Below are 15,480 nucleotides of genomic sequence, written 5' to 3' on the forward strand. Positions count from 1 at the left end.
ACAGGAAATTATCCATTTCTTCTAGATTTTCTAGTTTATTTGCATAGAGGTGTTTATAGTATTCTCTGATGGTAGTTTGTATTTCTGTGGGGTCGGTGGTGATATCCCCTTTATCATTTTTCATTGCATCTATTTGATTCTTCTCTCTTTTCTACTTTATTTGTCTTGCTAGTGGTCAATTTTGTTTTCTTTTCAAAAAATCAGCTCCTGGATTCATTGATTTTTTTTGAAAGGTTTTTATGTTTCTATCTCCTTCACTTCTGCTCTGATCTTAGTTATTTCTTGCCTTCTGCTAGCTTTTGAATGTGTTTGCTCTTGCTTCTCTAGTTCTTTTAGTTGTGATGTTAGGGTGTCAATTTTAGATCTTTCCTCCTTTCTCTTTTGGGCAGTAGTGCTATAAATTTCCCTCTACACACTGCTTTAAATGTGTCCCAGAGATTCTGGTACGTTGTGTCTTTGTTCTCATTGGTTTCAAAGAACATCTTTATTTCTGTCTTCATTTTGTTATTTACCCAGTAGTCATTCAGGAGCAAGTTGTTCTGTTTCCATGTAGTTGTGCGGTTTCAAATGCGTTTCTTAATCCTGAGTTCTAATTTGATTGCTCTGTGGTCTGAGAGACAAGTTTGTTTTGATTTTTGTTCTTTTACATTTGCTGAGGAGTGCTTTACTTCTAACTTTGTGATCAATTTTGGTATAAGTGCTATGTGGTGCTGAGAAGAATATATATTCTGTTGATTTGAGGTGGAGAGCTCTGTAGATGTCTATTAGGTCTGCTTGGTCCAGTGCTGAGTTCAAGTCCTGGATATTGTTGTTAATGGTCTGTCTCATTGATCTGTCTAATATTGACAGTGGGGTGTTAAAGTCTCCCATTATTATTGTGTGGGAGTCTAACTCTCTTTGTAGGTCTCTAAGGACTTGCTTTATGAATCTGGGTGTTCCTGTATTGGGTGCATATATATTTAGGATAGTTAGCTCTTCTTGTTGAATTGATCCCTTTACCATTATGTAATGTCCTTCTTTGTCTCTTTTGATCTTTGTTCGTTTAAAGTCTATTTTATCAGAGACTAGGATTGCAACCCCTGCCTCTTTTTGCTTTACATTTGCTTGGTAGATCTTCCTCCATCCCTTTATTTTGAGCCTATGTGTGTCTCTGCATGTGAGATGGGTCTCCTGAATGCAGCACACTGGTGGGTCTTGACTCTTTATCCAATTTGCCAGTTTGTGTCTTTTAATTGGGGCATTTAGCCCATTTACATTTAAGGTTAATATTGTTATGTGTGAATTTGATCGTGTCATGATGTTAGCTGGTTATTTTGCCTGTTAGTTGATGCAGTTTCTTCCTAGCATCAATGGTCTTTACAATTTGGCATGTTTTTGCAATGGCTGGTACCGGTTGTTCCTTTCCATGTTTAGTGCTTCCTTTAGGAGCTCTTGTAAGGCAGGCATGGTGGTGACAAAAGCTCTCAGCATTTGCTTATCTGTAAAGGATTTTATTTCTCCTTCACTTACGAAGCTTAGTTTGGCTGGATATGAAATTCTGGATTGAAAATTCTTTTCTTTAAGAATGTTGAATATTGGCCCCCACTCTCTTCTGGTTTGCAAAGTTTCTGCTGAGAGATTCGCAGTTAGTCTGATAGACTTACCTTTGTGGGTAACCCGACCTTTCTCTCTGGCTGCCCTTAGCATTTTTTCCTTCATTTCAACCTTGGTGAATCTGACAATTATGTGTCTTGGGACTGCTCTTCTTGAGGAGTATCTTTGTGGTGTTCTCTGTATTTCCTGAATTTGAACGTTGGCCAGCCTTACTAGGTTGGGGATGTTCTCCTGGATAATATCCTGCAGAGTGTTTTCCAACTTGGTTCCATTCTCCCTGTCACTTTCAGGTACGCCAATCAAATGAAGATTTGGTCTTTTCACGTAGTCCCATATTTCTTGGAGGCTTTGTTCATTTCTTTTTACTCTAAATTCTCTTCTCACTTTATTTCATTCATTTGATCTTCAATCACTGATACCCTTTCTTCCACTTGTCGAATCGGCTACTGAAGCTTGTACATGCATCACGTAGTTCTTGTGCCATGATTTTCAGCTCCTTCAGGTCCTTTGAGGTCTTCTCTACACTGTTTATTCTAGTTAGCCATTTGTCTAACCTTTTTCAAGGTTTTTAGCTTCCTTATGATGGGTTCAAACGTCCTCCTTTAGCTCGGATGAGTTTGTTATTACTGACCTTCTGAAGCCTACTTCTGTCAATTCATCAAATTCATTCTCTGTCCAGCTTTGTTTCGTTGTTGGTGACGAGCTGCGATCCTTTGGAGGAGAAGAGGCGCTCAAGTATTTAGAATTTTCAGCTTTTCTGCTCTGATTTCTTCCATCTTTGTGGTTTTATCTACCTTTGGTCTTCAATGATGGTGACCTACAGATGGGGTTTTGGTGTGGATGTCCTTTTTGTTGATGTTGATGCTATTCCTTTCTGTTTGTTAGTTTTCCTTCTAACAGTCAGGTCCCTCAGCTGCAGGTCTGTTGGAGTTTGCTGGAAGTCTACTCCAGATCCTGTTTGCCTAGGTATCACCACTGGAGGCTGCAGAACAGCAAATATGCAGAACAGCAAATATTGCTGCCTGATCCTTCCTCTGGAAGCTTCGTCTTAGATGGGCACCTGGCTTTATGAGGTGTCAGCCGGCCCCTACTGGGAGGTGTCTCCCAGGTAGGTTACATGGAGTCAGGGACCCACTTGAGGAGGCAGTCTGTCCGTTCTCACAGCTCAAACTCTGTGCTGAGAGAACCACTGCTCTCTTCAGAGCTGTCAGACAGGGACGTTTAAGTCTGCAGAAGTTTCTGCTGCCTTTTGTTCAGCTATGCCCTGCCCCCAGAGGTGGAGTCTACAAAGGCAGGCAGACCTCATTGAGCTGTGATGGGCTCCACCCAGTTTGAGCTTCTCGGCCACTTTGTTTACCTACTCAAGCCTCAGCAATGGTGCCCCCTCCCCCCAGTCAGGCTGCCACCTGCTGTTTGATCTTGGACTGCTGCACTAGCAGTGAGCAAGACTCCATGGGCATGGGACCCTTCAAGCCAGGCTTGGGGTATAATCTCCTGGTGTGCCGTTTGCTAAGGCCACTGGAAAAGTGCAGTATTAGAGCAGGAGTGTTCCAATTTTCCAGGTACAGTCTGTCACAGTTTCCCTCAGCTAGGAAAGGGAAATCTCCTGACCTCTTGCACTTCCTGGGTGAGGCAATGCCCTGCCCTGCTTCAGCTCACCCTCCATGGGCTATACGCACTATCCAACCAGTCCCAATGAGAGGAACCAGTTACCTCGGTTGGAAATGCAGAAATCACCCATCTTTTGCATCAATTACATTGGGAGCTGCAGACTAGAGCTGTTTCTATTCGGTCGTCTTGTTTCCACTCTATTTTATTCTCTTCTAACAGGGGATTTCTTTTTTTTTTTTTTTTTTTTTTTGAGATGGAGTCTCACTCTGTCCCCCAGGCTGGAGTGCAGTGGCACAATCTCAGCTCACTGCAACCTCCGACTCCCGGGTTCAAATGATTCTTCTGCCTCAGCTTCCCCAGTAGTTGGGACTACAGGCATGTGCCCCCACGCCCATCTAATTTTTGTGTTTTTAGTAGAGACAGAGTTTCACCATGTTGGCCAGGCTGGTCTCAAACTCCTGACCTCGTGATCCACACACCTCGGTTTCCCAAAATGCTGGGATTACATGTGTGAGCCACCGTGCCCCATAATTAAGTATATTCACATTGTTATGCAACAGATCTCTGAAACACTTTCATCTTTCAACACTGAAACTCTATGCCCAACAAACATGAATTCTCCTCTCCCTTCCAGCCAGTCCTTGGCAACAACCTTTCTACCTTTTGTTTCTGTAATTTTGCCCAATTTAGATACTTCATATTAGTGCAATCATACAGTGTCTGTTCTTTTGTGACTGGCTTACTTCACTTACCATAATGTCCTCAAGATTTATCTATTATTGTAGTATGTGATAGGATTTCCTTCTTTTTTAAGGCTACATAATATTCCATTGTATGTATATACCACATTTTGTATATCCATTCATCTGTCAATTGACATTTGTTTTGCTTTTACCTCTTGGCTAGTGTGAATAATGCTGCAAATATCTCTTTAGGATCCTACTTCGAATTCTTTTGAATTCTTTTGAAATGCCCCCAAAAGTAGGATTGCTGGATTATATGAGAATCATAATTTTAATTTTGTGTTGGGAAAACTCTCACCAACCATTTTCCTCTAGTCTCACATCACAATAATCATCAATATAGAAGACTACTGTGGCTAAATGTGTGAAGGTTTTTCCCCACACATCAAGCAGCAGACACCAGCTAGGTGTCCTCCAATTCAGTTCAGACACTATCTACCTGAAGGTAATTTCAGTTCCTGCAGATTGGGAGGTCAGTCCCCAAGACTTACCCCTATAGCCTCAGATACCAGTTGCAAGTCTGGGTCTCTGGGACTTCTTGACTGACTGGTTTCAAGTTGGGGTTCCTACAACCTCCTCTTTGGGTTCAATTAATTTGCTGGAGTGGCTCATAGAACTCAGGGAAACATTTACATTTACCTGTTTATTATAAAGGATATTATAAAGGACACAGATGAATAGACGTGAAGGGCAAGGTATGGTGGAAGGGGTATGGGGCTTCCATGCCCTCTCTGGGCATGCCACCCTCCAGGAACCTCCATGGGTTCAGCTATCTGGAGGCCTTCTAACCCAGTCCTCTTGGGTTTTTATGGAAGCATTCCTTTCTCCAGGGTATGAGGCTGGAGCCTCCCAGGGGAGGGTCTTAAGACCCATAATGAAAAAGATGGGGTAATATTAGAGTTCTGCCTTGGGGCAGGTGAAAGGAAGGCAGGAGAGAGATTCTGTTCCTTGAGGCCTGCCCCTGAGGCCTAACACACACAACATTACAACAAAAGAGTGTAACAAGGGAGATGGAAGTTATGAACCAGTAACCGTGGATGAAAACATATAACTTGTATATATACATGTATATATATGTATATAGACCACGAACTCCACACTGTTTTTCATAATGGCTGCACCACTTTACATTCCCACCAAGAGTGCACACGGTTCCAATTTCTGCATATCCTCTCCAACACTTGTTATTTTCTGTTCTTTTCACAGGACCATCCTAACATATGTGAGGTTATATGTCATTGTGATTTTGATTTCTATTTCTTTAATGATTAGTCATGTTGAGCATTTTTTCGTATGCTTATTGGTTATTTGTGTATCTTTTTCAAGAAATGTTTATTAAAGTCTGTTGCCCATTTTTAAATCAGGATATTAGTTTTTTGTTGTTGAGTTATAGAAGTTCCTTATATACGGTGGATATTAACCCTTTATCAGTTGCAAACCTTTTCCTCCTGTTCTATAAGTTGTGTTTTCACTTTTTTGATTGTTTCCTTTGATGTGCAGAAGTTTTTAAGTTTGGCGTGGGCCCATTTGTCTATTTTTGCTTTTGTTGTCTGTGTTCTTGGTGGTCTCTCCAAGAAATCACTGTCAAATCCAATATCCTGAAGCTTTTCCTCTATGTTTTCTTCTAGGAGTTGTATAGTTTTGGGTCTTATGTTTAGGTCTTTAACCCATTCTGAATTAATTTTTTTGTATATGTATAGAGATAAGGTCCACTTCTTTCTTTTGCATGTAGATATCCACTTTTTCCAATACTGTTTGTTGAAGGATCTGTCCTTTCTCCAGGCTGGCCTCGAACTCCTGACCTAGTGATCCACCCGCCTCAGCCTCCCAAAGTGCTGGGATTACAGGCATGAGCCACCGCACCTGGCCCCTACAACCATCTTAATTAACATTGCTTTGTAGTATGGTTCAAACTCAGGAAGAGTGAGTTCTACAACTTTGTTCTTCTTTTTCAAGATTGTTTTGGCTATTTGGGTTCCCTGGAGATTCCATGTGAGTCTTAGGATGGTTCTTTCCTATTTCTGCAAAAAATGCCATTGAGTTTTTGACAAGAATTCCATTGAATCTGTGTATCACGTTGGATAATACGTACGTATTCACAGTATTAAAGTCTTCCACTCCACAAGCACAGGATGCCTTTCCATTTATTTGTATCTTCCCTGATTTCTTTTAGCAATGTTTTGTAGTTCTTTCTGTACGAAAACTTTTACCTCCTTGGTTCAGTTTATGCCTAAATATTTTATTCTTTTTGGTGCTATAGTAAATGGGATTGTTTTCTTAATTTTCTTTTCAGGTTGGTCATTGTAGTTTGTAGAAATGCAACTGATTTTTGTGTGTTCATTTTATACCTTGCTACTTTCCTAAAGTTGTTTATTAGTTGTAATAGCTTTTTTGTGTGATATGATCATGTCATCTGTAAACAGATAATTTTAGTATTCTTTTCCAGTTTGGATGACTTTTGTTTCTTTTTCTCTTCTTCCTTTTCTTTTCTTACAAGACGAGGTCTGGCTCTGTCGCCCATGCTGAAGTGCAATGGTGTGATCTCAGCTCACTGCTGTCCGGAGCCGTGAGGCCCGGAAATTGCCGCGGTCTCTGTTGCTTAAACTCCGAATTGCGGAGACAAGATGGCGCACTTCCTGGTTCTTCATCATCAACTTTTCCCGTGCGCGCGAACTTTTCCCGCGCGCACGTAGGTAACTTCCCGCGCCCGGGAAAGACTAAGTCTACCGAGCATGCGCCTGGTGACATCGCTCATTATTCTCCTCCCCACCTGCTCTGCCGCACTTCCTCTTCCCTGCCAGCCTATATAAGGCATTGCACCACCGCCATTAAACGAGACTTGATCAGGATACTGTCTTGTCTTCATTTCTTGTGTCTCTTGTCTCTCTAAATTCCCACCCCCTCCTCCAAGGTCTGTGTTAACGATCCCGCTGGACGGGACACACTGCAACCTCCGCTTCCCGGGTTCAAGTGAACCTTGCCTCAGCCTCCCAAGTAGCTGGGATTACAGGTGTATGCCATCGTGTCTGGCTAGTTTTTTGTGGTGATGGGGTTTCACCATGTTGCCTAGGCTGATCTTGAACACTTGGGCTTAAGCAGTGCACCCTCTCGGCCTCCCGAAGTGCTGGAATTACAGGCGGTAGTCACCGCAATGGGGCTCTTTTTCTTGTCTGATTGCTCTGAGTAGGACTTCTAGTGCTATGCTGAACAGTAGTGGTGAGAGTAAGCCTTCTTGCCTTGTTCTAGATCTTAGAGGAAAAGCTTAAGGCCACTGAATATATTACCTGTGGGCTTTTCATATATGGCTTTTATTAAGTTGAGGTAGTTTCATTCTATTCCTAGCTTGCTGAGTGCTTTTATCATAAAAGTGTGTTGAATTTTGTTGAATGCTTTCTCTATGTCACTTGAGATGATCATGTGATTATTGCCCTTCATTTTATTAATATGGAGTATTGTGTATCCCTGGATATTTCACTCCCAGGAATGCTAATCCTCTGATATTACCCTTCGTGGTGATGCAGTTTTTGGTATGCCCCCAGTCACCCTGGGATGACGGTGGTGCTGGCAATGTTCTTTTTCTGACCACACCCTACTGTTATGTTTCACTTATTGCTGACCAGTTGTTGCATTGTTTTCAACAATGCCCTGAGGTATAAATTCCTCTATGAACCAATCCAATCAAAATGTAGCTCCTTAAATGGAATAGTTTCTGATGTAAGTATTTGATATTTGTCCTGACCCCAAAAGGGTTCCTCCTAACTGTCTTATCTCCTGATGCTCTCCTGCATAGTAGCCAGACTACAGTTTAAGATCCATCTTTCTTAGATTCACAAATTTCCTCCCAATTACCTTTCATCAGAATCTCCACCATTCTTGAGAATGCCCTTAGCTTTCAACTTCTCTATTCTCTGTTACAAATTAAATCAGTTATTTTGGGAAGGATTGGAAGCTATCTACTTTTTGGCTCACTTCTTCTTTTTTTTCTTTTTTTGGGATGGAGTCTTGCTCTGTCACCCAGGCTGGGGTGTAGTGGCGCAATCTCAGCTCACTGCAACCTCCACCTCCTGGGTTCAAGCGATTCTCCTGCCTCAGCCTCCATAGTAGCTGGGATTACAGGCACACACCACCATGCCCAGGTTTTTTTTTTTTTTTTTTTTTTTTTTTTTTTTTTGTATTTTTAGTAGAGATGGGTTTTCGCCATGTTGGCCAGGCTGGTCTCAAACTCATGACCTCAGGTGATCTGCCCATCTTGGCCTCCCAAAGTGCTGGGATTATAGGCATGAGCCACCATGCCTGGCTGGCTCACTTATTTCTATAGGAAAAATCTCAGAGCTAGGACTCTGGAGCTAGAGGTGGGAACAATTGCATGCTTCTCTTTGTGAAAGAAATGTTCTAGATGCTAAACACTCAGTGGATGGAGTGCAGTAGTCTGAAATCCTCTTGGCTTGTATTTCCTGTTTTGAAGCCACTGCCTCACATGCTGCAGTAAGAGCTATTAGCACCTCAGTATTCTCTGTGTGCCATGCTCAAGGTAGAGTATTAACTATCTAAGGATGGAGGAAAAGCTTCTTCTCTGCCCACTGAAATTTGCTGAAAATGAAGTGACAAAGGCAGATTAATAAAAGAAAAAGACACACAGCATTTATTTAACATACATAAGCATGGGGTAATTGTAGAAGAGTGATTGCCCAGTGTCCTAGTGAAGTTCAGATGCATATACGCCCTTCTTCATAGGGGAAGGGGAGATTGAAGCTGATCATTTTGTATTCGTTTTTTTGTTTTTGTTTTTTTTTTGAGACGGAGTCTGGCTGTGTCGCCCAGGCTGGAGTGCAGTGGCCGGATCTCAGCTCACTGCAAGCTCCGCCTCTCGGGTTCACGCCATTCTCCTGCCTCAGCCTCCCAAGTAGCTAAGACTACAGGCGCCTGCCACCACGCCCGGCTAATTTTTTGTATTTTTAGTAGAGACAGGGTTTCACCGTGTTGGCCAGGATGGTCTCGATCTCCTAACCTCGTGATCCGCCCGTCTCGGCCTCCCAAAGTGCTGGCATTACAGGCGTGAGCCACCACACCCGGCCCTGTATTCCTTTTTACAGTGACATTATATTGATGTACCATAGTTTTCTCAAATTGACCCTTTTGTCAGACATTTGGCATTTGGACTGTTTCCTTCTTCTTCTTCTTCTTTTTTTTTTTTTCTTTTTTTTTTTTTGAGATGGAGTCTAGCTCTGTCTCCCAGGCTAGAGCGCAGTGGAGTGATCTTGGCTCACCGCAACCTTCCCCTCCCAGGTTCAAGCGATTCTCCTGCCTCAGCCTCCCGAATAGCTGGGACTACAGGCACCCACCACCACCCCCGGCTAATTTTTTGTATTTTTAGTAGAGACGAGGTTTTTCATCGTGTTAGCCAGGATGGTCTCGATCTCCTAACCTCGTGATCCACCCGCCTCAGCCTTCCAAAGTGCTGGGACTACAGGCGTGAGCCACCGTGCCTGGCCCTGGATTGTTTCCTTCTTTTGCTTTACAAATAGAGTTGTGATGAATAGTCATGCATCTATTTCCTTCTTATTTATTTGTTTGTTTGTTTGTTTATTATTTGAGATGGAGTCTTGCTCTGTCGCCCAGGCTGGAGTGCTGTGGTGTGATGCTGGCTTACTGCACCCTCTGCCTCCTGGATTCAAGCAATTCTCCTGCCTCAGCCTCTTGAGGAGCTGAAATTACAAGCGCCCGCCATCACATCTGACTACTTTTTGTATTTTTAGTAGAGACAGGGTTTCACCATGTTGGCCAGGCTGGTCTCAAACTTTTGGCCTCAAGTGATTTGCCGGCCTCAGCCTTCCAAAGGGTTGAGATTACAGGAGTAAGCCAATGTGCCTGGCCCTTTTAATTTTGATAGTATATATTAGGGATAGCTTTGTAGAAGTGAATTTGTGGGTTAAAGGGTAAATAATTATACCCTTTTTCTAGATACTGCAAATTTTCTGCCCTTGAAATTATACCATTTTCTCTTCCCACCAGTACTCTATGAAAAGACTAATTTCTTAGCAACCTTGACAACAAAGTGTGCTATCCAATCTAATTTAGTATGTATTTCACTTATTATGAGTAAAGTCAGTGTATTTGGGGTATCCATCACTTTGAGTATTTATCATTTCCGTGTGTTGATTTCAGGTTCTCTCTTCTAGCTACTTTGAAATATACAATACATTGTTACTAACTACAGTCACCCCACTCTACTATCAGCATTAGAGGCTGGCTGTGGTGGCAGGCACCTCTAATCCCAGCTACTCGGGAGGCTGAGGCAGAAGAATCACTTGAACCTGGGAGGTAGAGGTTGCAGTGAGCTGAGATGGTGCCACTGCACTCCAGCCTGGGCAAGAGAGCCAGACTCCAACTCAAAAAAAAAAAAAAAAAAAAAAACCTATACCTTCTATCTAATTATGTTTGTACCCATTGACCAACCTCTCTTTGTACGCAGCTCCAACGCACACACCCTTCCCTGACCCTGGTGTCTATGATTCTACTTTCTACCTCCATGAGATCAACATTTTTAACTCCCACATATGACTGAAAAGATGTGAAATTTGTCTTTCTGTTTCTCACTTACTTTACTTAACATAATGACCTCCAGTTCCAATTACAATGGATTATATTAATATCTTTCCTAATAATGAGTGATCTTTACATGCCTGGAATAAACCCCACTTGGACATCCTGTATTATTGTTTTAAATGTGCTGTTGGATTCTGTTTACTATTAATTTTATTTAAGATTTAGGCATTACATTTCATATATTTCATATGTGAAATTGACCTGTAGTTTTCATTTTTAGTGCAAACTGAAATGTTTGTGATCAATGTTATACTAACTTTATAAAATGCTGTTTCTTAATGCTTCGAATAATTTAAGTAGCATGATGATTTTTTTGATATTTGACATTTTGGTAGAATTTCTTTATGAAAGTATTTGAACTTGGTGCCCTTTTATTGAGTATGCCTGTTAAACTATTTTTCTTAACTTGTCTGTTTAGACTTTCTGTCTCTACAAGGCTTAATTTGAGTATGCTACATTTATCTACAAAATCCACCAAGTTTGCCAGTTATTTGCTAGTTGTGTTATATTATCTCCGATGATTTCAAAAAAGGTCTTCTGTGTTGATGATTATTTCCTTCAGTTAGTTCTAATTTTGTGTATTTGCACTTATTTTCTTTGTTGGCTAGAGGTTTGTCTATTTTGTTGACTTTCAAATATCCAACGTTTTTGTATCTTTATTAGTTCTACTTTGTTTCTAACTCATTCTCTGAATTTGTCCTTATAACCCTTCCTTCCTCATGCTTTTATTTTATTTTGTTTTCATTTAATAGCATCTTGAGCTGTGTTTGATTCATTTGTTGTTTTTCGTTGTTATCGATATAGGTATGTGAGGGAATAAATTTCCTTCTGATAAATGCTTTAGCTCTATCTCACAGATTCTACGTCACATTTGCACTTTTGTCCTTTTCAAAAAATTGTGTAATTAAAATTTGTATTTCCTTCTTGACTCGAGTTGTATTATAGCATGCTTTAACATTTTCAGGTAGAAGGGACTTTTATTTTTTATTTTATCAATTTCTAGTTTTATTGCGTGATGGTCAGAGAATGGTCAGAGAATGATGTTTGTGTGATCAACATGCTTTGGAACTTACGGAGGTTTTCTTCTGTGGTCCATTTTCATGTATGTTTCACAGGTACCACAAAAGAATGTGGTGCGGAGACAAGTATACTGGACCCAAACTCTCTCACCACACTCTTCCCCGTTCCTTGATTATTTCCGATAGTGCCCCTGAATCCACATTTTTATGAAAAAACCCACTTTATTCTTCTTGTATGCGACCCTTTGCAAACTTTTTTATTTTTTATAAAGTATTCAAGTGTGATTGACGTCCCTTTAATCTCAGTTGGGCTGATAATAGGATTGGATAATTCTATTATTCATCACATCCGCTTATCTTGTCTTTCTGCCGGTGTAAGCTAGTCTCCAGATATTGGCTGAGATCCTGTGGGTTCGTTGGGCTGGGAGGCAGAAGACCAGAGCTCAGAGGATGAGGTTAGTGAGCCAGACCCGGCACATGGAGGGCTTGATGTATCGTTCATGCTCGTGTTGAATGTATACTGCCCTCGTATCTTTTTCTGCCGAATCGGGACTGGACCAGGAGCAGATTCTGCCCGAAAGGGGGCGCGATCTGGCGCGTGCTCCTCTTCCTAGCGCCCAAGTCCGCGCCTCGCTGGGCTCAGCACCCCGGCCGCCGGCGGGACGGACGCTAGGGTCCAAAGCAGTGGCTGCACCGACACGTACCTGTCTGCTTTTGTCCACCTGTCTTCCCTCGCCACCTGCATCTAATATGGTCTCTAAATGCCTCGCTTTGTACTTTGTGACTTTCTCGTAGCCCTTTAAAGCAGCGGAGAAAGAAAGGAGACAGTCAAGACTCGGGAGAAAATGTTTCATCCCTGGTTCTTCTAGTGGTGGCCAGGAAGTGACTCCGGACTGACGAGCAGAAAAATCCCAGGACCATCAATAGAGGTCTTTGGTGTAGAATGCGGTTTGCTCAGCTGTCAGCAAACAGGGACACAAAACCTAAATTTAAGATATAAGAAATAACTAAATAAAGTAGACTTTGGCTTGTTACAACTAATTGCTCTGAAACGTAGCAAAATGGTCAGATTCTGTCTTGAATATATTCTCGAGAGACCGATTTCAATAAGGGGGTGTAGCTCAGTGGTAGAGCGCGTGCTTAGCATGCACGAGGCCCCGGGTTCAATCCCCGGCACCTCCAGTTGTTTTTGTGTTTAAATTCTTTTCCATTGCTTTACTTTCTTTTCCTTGTTAAACAGAAAGCAAACCTATTTCACAAAGGTTTCGCCATTAAAGTTAGTGCTGTCCCATTTCTACTCCTCGGCCTTGACACGAGTCACCGGGGGCTGCCCAAGCAAAAGGTGGAAAAGATGGAGCTGGAAGACAAAGACGGCTCCTGATTCCAAAACTTCAATGGCCTCGCCAAATTGACGAGCTCATTAACCTTCGGGGTATTATTACTTTGCAGTATTATTACTTAAAAAGTAGGAAATAAAAGATAAATGTAGAAATATTTAATAAAAGAAAAACGTAAGCTCTCAGACAATTTCCTTTCTTTTCTGGTCCTTGTTTAGCCGTAATCCATTGCAGGCTGAGCACTGAGAAACGCAGAGCCTTCCAAACTGGGAAATTGAGAAAGTTATTTTCATCAGGGAATGTAGAGGCGTCACACTTCTGCCGAAATAGCTCCATTGGGAAGCATGCTCTGCTGAAGATCTCAAAGTTCACGCATTGATTTCCAGTTTTATTCTGTCTTTACTCTTGCCGGATAATTTGACTTCCCTTAGATGACGTTACAGAAGTAATTTTACCTAAGACAGGGGCGCCCTCTATCGTAAAGATATTTTTCAGACTCTTGGTCCACACAAGAGTTGGTGGCACCGGAGAGCTTGTTAGAAGAGCGAAATCTCAGCTTCACCTCAGACGTATTGAACCAGAAGCAGCAGTTTAACAGGATCCACAAGAGATTCTTTTGCATATTTAAGAAGCATTATGACGTGCTTTGACGTGGAGTAAGGGTGTATGGTATAAATACACGGCTGTATTTTTTTCCCCAATTTTCTATTCTAACACAGAAAACATAATTGCAAAAAAATTCATTTCTATTGCTGAATCATTTTTGTGTTCTTATCATTGACTCTGTTCCTTCTCTCTCTGGTAATATTGTGTTTATTAATATTTTTTGAATCACTATTCATGATTGAATATGATGTGAAGTTTTCTTTTTCTTTCTTTTTTTTTTTTTTTTTTTTGAGACAGAGTCTCGCTCTGTCGTCCAGGTTCGAGTGCCTTGGCGCGCTCTCGGCTCACTGCAACCTCCGCCTCCCCGGTTCAAGCGATTCTCCTGCCTCAGCATCCCAAGTAACTGGGACAACAGGCGCGCGCCACCGCGCCCGGCTAATTTTTTATATTTTTAGTAGGGACGGGGTTTCACCATATTGGCCAGATTGGTCTCGAACTCCTGACCTCATGAGCTGTTTGTCTCGCAAAGTGCTGGGATTACAGGCATGAGCCATCACGCCCGGCCTTCATTTTCTTTTTAATAAAAGTTTCTCAAGTTTTGCAATAAAGGCTGTGCTAACTTTTAATGTAAACTGGGAAGTTTGTATCTTTGCTCTGAAACATTTTAAATAGGATAAGACCTTGTAATCATTCCAGAATACACAGCCCTCTCCTCATCAACTACCACCAAATCTTCAGGAACTTTTGTATTAACTGCATTTTGTATCCTAAGCCCTGTGATAGATTTTAAAGATCCCAAACCCTTGCTAATCCTAATGAACGTGTGAGCTGAAGGATATTGCAAGAATTGGGAAATCCTTGGTTTCCGATATACTGTCAGGCCACCTCTCTCCCTGTGAAGTGATTAGGAAATTTTCAGTGGAGAAAATAAGTTCCAAAAGTCATTCTTTCTCAGATTAAGATGTCTTGGGTTTCAGTTTACTTCTTTAAAGAAAGATTCGGAGCTAGTACTGAGGAGCCACACTTTCTTGATGTGGGAAATAGATAATTTTCTGTTCTGTTGACGTTTTTTCTCTCTCTTCTCTCGTTTTGAAAGTACAGTTCCACGATGTCTCTTTGCCACTTATACCCACTGTGGAAGGAGAAAATTAGTCACAGGCTTCAATCATGGGAATTAATTTGCAAAGGAATATAGTAAAAGTGTGAGGAAGAATATCATGAATTATTACCATTGCTTTATGCTAGGGCTCAGGCCCACATGGAAATATTTTTTTCTGCTCACCACAATAGACTTTAAGGAAGTCCACCTCTGTAATTTAAGGTAGAAATGGATAGGATGCAAAAATCAAGAGTTTAATATAAGTAAGCTATAGGAAATACAGGATGGAGATTTCAAAAACATCTTGGGACAACGAAAACAAATGACATATGACAGACAGAAATACTTCTTTGAGAGCAAACAGTGCCTATCTTTGGCCTGGGACAATGGTGAATCATTTTAAGGTACATTATAGATGAATTTTGGAAATTCAACTATATTTTATTTTGGGGTTGTATACTTCAATGAGATCATATTTAAAGAATTTTTTCTCCAGGGAGAAATTAAGAACCTCTTTCAAAAATCAGCTGGGCATGGTGGCGGCCACCTGTAATCACTGCTACTTAGGAGGCTGAGGCAGGAGAATTGCTTGAACCCGGGAGGCAGAGGTTGCAGTGAGCCAAGATTGTGCCACTACACTCCAACCTGGGTGACAGAATGAGACTCCATCTCAAAAAATAAATAAATAAATAAGGACTTCTGAGAGGAATGAGGATGTGGCCATGTGTGAGACCCTGGGTGAATGTGTGGGAAGCAGCAGGTGGGCAGGACCATTGGTTGCACAGTGACATGGAAGCAGACACTATTCATTAGGCCATGTAGTCAATCTGACTCAAAAGGTAGAGTTTTATTCTTTTCAAAGACAT

General features: G+C 41.5%; 1 non-coding gene across 1 annotated transcript; it reads left to right on the forward strand.

Annotated features, from left to right (window-relative positions):
* The first annotated feature begins 12,682 nt into the window (after positions 1 to 12,682).
* TRNAA-AGC (transfer RNA alanine (anticodon AGC)) lies at positions 12,683 to 12,754 on the forward strand. The gene has a single exon. It is a non-coding gene; the product is annotated as a tRNA-Ala (tRNA).
* Positions 12,755 to 15,480: the final 2,726 nt, after the last annotated feature.

The sequence above is a fragment of the Rhinopithecus bieti genome, unplaced genomic scaffold (genome assembly GCF_001698545.2).
Source record: "Rhinopithecus bieti isolate Rb0 unplaced genomic scaffold, ASM169854v2 scaffold_18466, whole genome shotgun sequence".
NCBI lineage: Eukaryota > Metazoa > Chordata > Mammalia > Primates > Cercopithecidae > Rhinopithecus > Rhinopithecus bieti.